Genomic DNA, 6,324 nt, shown 5'->3' with positions numbered 1-6,324 from the left:
AGGCGCCTCTGGTCCCAGCTACTTGGGAGGCGGAGGCAGGAGACTCGCTTGAGCCCAGGAGTTGGAGGTTGCTATGAGCTGTGATGTCACAGCACTCTACCCAGGGGGACAGCTTGAGGCTCTGTCTCAAAAAAAATAAATAAATAATTTTAATAAAGCAACGGAATGTATGTTAGAGTTGGCTGTTTGATCCCATTCTTTGCTTTTTCTTAACTCCTATTTTTCAGTGTTTTTTTAACGAGATGTGAACGAACCAAGTGTCTTTAATCACCTACTTTTGTACTGTATCCTTATAATGTAATAATACATAGCAAAGAGTATCAGAGTCACTGTTAAAGTTAAAGCTGGGGGCAGATGTAGTGTGCATAACAACAGTGGGACACCTTCATCCCCAGAGGGATGTTAGGGAGGCTTTTCTCATCCCGCCCCCCACCCCAGGCCTGCCCCTTGGCATTTAACCAGATCATTTAAAAATCTTTCCCCTCTGGAGCACATAAACAAAATCACCCTATTCTGTGGAAAACAGAGAAGACCTAGGGTGATTTTGTTTATGTGCTCCAGAGGGGAAAGATTTTTTTTAATGCCACAGAAAAAATTATTTTTTCTAGAAAAATAAAAGTTCTTTTTTCTAGAAAAGAAACATACAAAGTTTCTTTTTTCTGCAGAAAATAGAGAAGACCTGGGGTGATTTTGTTTATTTGCTCTAGAGGGGAAAGAGTTTTTTAAGGCCATAGAAAAAGTTATTTATCAAAATTGTGAGGGATACCAGAAAAATAACTTCTCATATAACACCAACAAAATAAATAAATAAATGCACTTCATAGGATACAAAAAAGAAAATCAATGAACGTCTTTAGTTATCTTATAAGGTGCTGATAAAATAAAATAAAAATCCTTCCTTATACTGTGAAATCCACATTTTAAAACCTTGACTAGGCAACTTTAAAAACAGATGAGCAAACTATTTAAAAAAGGATTTACCATCTTATTGAGGATTCATCTTAAGAACCTTTAAATCAATTCTAAAATGAAGCAAATTAATGAAGAGATAGTTTTAAATATACACATTTTATTTTTAACCAACTTTGAGAGGGTAAAGTTCTGTACGAAGAAATTTTTCCGGTAGTACTGATATAAGTGTAAGAGATTTTCTGAACTGTATCTTTCCTAAACTATGCAAATCCTAGTCCCATCCTTGCATATCTACAGCTTCTAGGCTGGTGGTGTATATATAGCAGTCGTTCAGTAAATTTAATCAATGAATGAACGTAATAGGGTTAATATCTCTGGCACTGAAACACAGAATTCCTTCCAGCTGCTGATTCACACTATTCTAAGTTCCCTGTCTTACAAAGACAGTAAACAGAGCATCTGTCTCAGCGGGTTCCTGAATTTTCATCGCCTCCTCTCAAGCCAGCACTCTTAGCAGGGCAGGCTTCAGCAGCACCCACCAACAGGAAGTTGCTTATAGGATTCAACAAGATTTGAATAATGGTGAACCACCTACCTGGCTCAGCAGGTGGCCACAGGATGTCCCTGTTACACAGCTTTCCCTTCCTACCTCTTTTTTCCTTCCCTAGATGCAGCCCAGAGTTGCCCCCAACTTTCAGGACCCTACTCCTTTCCTGGTCTGGAGCCAGGTCCTCAGCAGCATAAAAGGAAGGAAGAGAGTTCAGTGGGTGCCCTCACCAGGCTGTTCACAAGGTCCCAGTTTCCTTGCCATTATGATGAGCTCCCACCTTCTTCTCCGCTTTGCCTTTCATCAAACACCAAAGAATTATGAGAAAGTATGCCAGGAAGTGCAGTGCACACTACCAATGTTGGTAGTAGAGTTACTCTGACAGAGGCATAATGACCTCAAATTCCTTTGCACTTCTCATTCCCAACTTTGGCTCTGATGTATTCTGGAGCATTGGTGCCTGGTATTCCTAAGAAATGTGCATGAATCTGCCTTCACCTGATGGGCTACAAGCAGGTAATTAACTAGAAGGCATTACCTAGAGCCAGTATTGAACCAGGAGAAAAACTACTGAAGTTACACAGAGTTACCTGTAGATAGAGACTAAAGACTCAGTTGAGGGTAATTTCAAAAACTGAGAAGTGAAATTGTTAAACTGATGGATTATGATTCTCCTTCATTTAAATCCACCTTGATTACTGGGTTTATTGAATTAGGATACTATTATTCCTTGATAGAAAAGGGTGGAGTAAAAACTTACACTATTCAGTCACAAAAACTTGTAAAAATGCAAACATTTAAATTTACTAATGTCTGCAAGCAAAGAAGAGGATTTGATTTCTTAAAGAACAATGATATTTGTGAAATACAAATTTAAATATATTCCCTGAATTTTCTAGCTCAATAATTATTTCCACCCTTAATAAAACATTTTATTGTTACCAAAGGCTGCCATTATTTCAACACAACAAAGAAACAGAAGACTGGAGACAAGGACTCAAATCCTGGCTCCATCACGGACAAAATTGTCATATATTGGGTCATTTAACCTCTCTGATTGTTTAAGACATGAGGCAATGAGCAAAGATAACAGGTATTTAGGCAAGATTCTTTCTAAATCTAAGATTTACCTCATTTTGGCAATAAAACTATAGCAAAGAGAAGGTAAGGAACAGAAATAAGAGGACTTTAGGCTAAAAAAGGTACTGAATTTTGCAAATAGTAATAGTCTTGAACAATCTTGTATTTTGAGTCACAATATTTAACAACCCAATAAATAAGTTAAATGACAAAGTCCACTGTATTTTATAATTGGATGACTTACAACTCCAAAACAATGGGTTTATGACTGGCCCATTTTACAACATTTCTTCCTCCTTCCACCTTATTCCAGAAAGCTTTAAGTTTACACTTTCATTACTACCGGGTTACTCTTTACAATCTCTGGGTTCTGGATTTTGAAAGTGCAATGTTATCCCACAGCACAGTTTGTCCTATGGATTTATATAGTCTTGGTGTGTGACTGTGAATGGGAAGCCTGGAATTACCCGCCAAGAGATTCCACTGATGCCATAAACCACTGTATCAAAGCTTCCGTTTCCCACTGCATAGAAACTGAACTTTGGCCCATAATTCAGATGTTGGTTAATTAGTATTGCAGTGATACTCTTCTTGGTATTACTAGTCTAATCTATACTGCTTTGCAAACCCACATTCACATTTTTAAAGTAACACAGTTTAGCTGTAGGCGAGAGAAACTTAAAGCGTAGCACATTTATTGGAATGTGCCTGCAATGGGCAGCTTGGTTTAATGGAAACACCACTAGATAACTGTCAAAGGCCGTTTCCTGCACCCACTGCAGACAGAATGGGGACCAAAAACTCCATTCTTGGCAAGGGAAAATACTCCCAGAAAAAGGGAAAAATAAAAAAGTAAGCCAAGTAAGGCACAACAAAAAAAGTCAACTAGTTTAACTTTAAACCAGCTGCTGCTAAATTTTTTTTAAATTTTTATTAAATCATAGCTGTGTATACTAATGCAATCATGGGGTACAATGTGCTGTTTTTGTTTTGTTTTGTTTTGTTTTGTTTGAGACAGAGCCTCAAGCTGTCCCCCTGGGTAGAGTGCCGTGGCATTACAGCTCACAGCAACCTCCAACTCCTGGGCTCAAGCGAGTCTCCTGCCTCCGCCTCCCAAGTAGCTGGGACCACAGGCGCCCACCACAATGCCCAGCTATTTTTTGGTTGCAGCCGTCATTGTTGTTTGGCGGGTCTGGGCTGGGGATTCGAACCCGCCACCTTAGGTGTACGTGGCTGGCGCCTTAGCCGGTTGAGCTATAGGCGCCGAGCCAATGTGCTGGTTTTATATACAATTTGAAATATTTTCATCAAACTGGTTCACAAAGCCTTCATGGCATTTTCTTAGTTATTGTGTTTAGACATTTGTATTCTACACCTAGTAAAATTCACATGTACCTTTTTAAGATGCACCGTAGGTGTGGTCCCACAAATTACTCTCTCTCCACCCATCCTCCCTTCTCCTCTTCCCCCTTCTTCTTGGGCTGTAATTGGGTTATAGCTCTCATAAGGAAGCTATAAATTGGTTTCATAGTAGAGCTGAGTACACTGGATACTTTTTCTTCTATTCTTGAGATACTTTGCTAAGAAAAACATATTCCAGTTCCATCCATGTAAACATATAAGAGGTAAAGTCTCCATCTTTCTTTAAGGCTACATAATATTCCATGGGTGTATATACATACACCACAATTTATTAATTCATTTGAGAGTCGATGGGCACCTGGGCTTCTTCCACGACTTAGTAATTATGAATTGGGCTGCAATAAACATTCTGGTACAAGTATCTTTGTTGTAATGTGATTTTTGGTCTTCTGGATATGTACCTAGGAGGGGAATTGTAGGATCAAATGCAGGTCTATTTTTAGATCTCTAAGTGTTCTACAAACATTTTTCCAAAAGGAATGTATTAATTTGCATTCCCACCAGCAATGTAGAAGTGTTCCCTTTTCTCCACATCCACGCCAACATCTCTGGTTTTGGGGTTTTGTGACGTGGGCTAATCTTACTGGAGTTAGATAATACCTCAAAGTAGTTTTGATTTACATTTCTCTGATGATTAAGGATGATGAGCATTTTTTTATATGTCTGTAGGCCATGTGCACCTGTCTTCTTCAGAGAAGTTTCTTTTCAAATCCCTTGCCTACCCTGAGATGGGATCGCTTGTTCTTTTCTTGCCAATACATTTGAGTTCACTGTGGATTCTGGTTAGTAAACCTTTGTTGGAGACATAACCTGCAAATACCTTCTCCCACTCTAAGGGCTGTCTGCTTGCTTTACTCACTGTGTTCTTCACAGTGCAGAAGCTTTTTAGTTTGATCAGGTGCCAGTAATGTATTTTTGATGCTGTTTCAATTGCCTGGGTTGGGGTGGGCGGGTCCTCCTCACAAAATATTCTCCCAGGCCGATTTCTGAAAGAGTTTTCCCTCCACTTTCTTCTAGTATTTTTATAGTTTCATGTCGTAAGTTTAAATCTTTAATCCAGTGAGAGTCTATCATAGTTAATGGTGAAAGGTGGGGGTCCAGTTTCAGTCTTCTACAGGTCACCAGCCAATTCACCCAGCACCATTTGTTAAATAGGGACTCTGTTCCGCACTGAATGTTTTTAATTGGCTTGTCAAAGATCAAATAACAGTAAGTAGCTGGGTTGATCTCTTGGTTCTCTATTCTGTTCCATCCATCTACCTCTCTGTTTTTGTGCCAATACCATGCAGTTTTGATCACTATCAATTTATAATATAGTCTGAGGTCTGGTAGCACAATTCCTCCTGCTTTGTTTTTATTTCTGAGTAATGTCTTGGCTATTTGAGGTTTTTTCTGATTCCATATAAAATGAAGTATTTTTTCAAGATCTTTAAAATATGACAGTGGAGCTTTAATAGGTATTGATTTAAATTGTATATTGCTTTAGGTAATATGGACATTTTAACAATGTTGATTCTTCCCAGCAACGAGCATGGTGTGTTTTTCCACTTGTCAACATCTTCAGCTATTTCTTTTCTTAGAAGAGTTTCATAGTTCTCTTTATAGAGGTCTTTCACGTCCTTTGTTAGGTAAACTCCCAAATATTTCATCTCCTTTGGCATTACTATGAATGGAATAGAGGCCTTGACTGTTTTTTCAGCTTAACTATTGTTGGTATATATAAAGGCTACAGATTTATGAGTGTTGATTTTGTAACCTGAGATGCTGCTGTATTCCTTGATCATTTCTAAGAGTTTTGTAGTAGAATCCCTGGTGTTTTCTAGATGTACAATCATATCATCTGTGAAGAGCGAAAGTTTGATCTCTTCTGACCCTATATTGATACCCTTGATCACCTTTTCTTACCTAACTGCACAGTGGAGACAATAGGCAACCTTGCCTGGTTCCTGATCTGAGTGGAAATTATTTTAATTTAACTCCATTCAATACGATATTGGCTGTGGGTTTGCTGCAGATGGCCTCTATCAGTTTAAGAAATGTCTCTTCTATACCAATTTTCTTAAGTGTTCTGATCATGAAGGAATGCTGGATATTATCAAAAGCTCTTCTGCATCAGTTGACAGAATCATATGGTCTTTGTTTTTTATTTTGTTTAAGTGATGAATTATATTTATAGATTTACATATATTAAACCAGCCTTGAGACCCTGGGATAAAACCTACTTGGTCATGGTATATAATTTGTTTGATGTGTTGCTGGATTCTGTTTGTTAGGATCTTGTTGAATATTTTTGCATCAATATTCATTAGTGATATTGGTCTATAATTTTATTTTCTTGTTGGGTCTTTTCCTGGTTTTGGGAT

General features: G+C 38.2%; 1 protein-coding gene across 10 annotated transcripts in view; it reads right to left on the bottom strand.

The window, feature by feature from the left end:
- The window catches only part of IGF2BP2 (insulin like growth factor 2 mRNA binding protein 2), a 237,356-nt gene that overhangs the window by 87,093 nt on the left and 143,939 nt on the right, over positions 1-6,324 (bottom strand). The window lies entirely within an intron of this gene.

This window comes from Otolemur garnettii, unplaced genomic scaffold, assembly GCF_000181295.1.
Source record: "Otolemur garnettii isolate 467f Iridium unplaced genomic scaffold, OtoGar3 scaffold00060, whole genome shotgun sequence".
Taxonomy (NCBI): Eukaryota; Metazoa; Chordata; class Mammalia; order Primates; family Galagidae; genus Otolemur; species Otolemur garnettii.
Note: the sequence above shows the minus strand (reverse complement) of the source record. Positions and strands in the feature narration are given on the sequence as shown.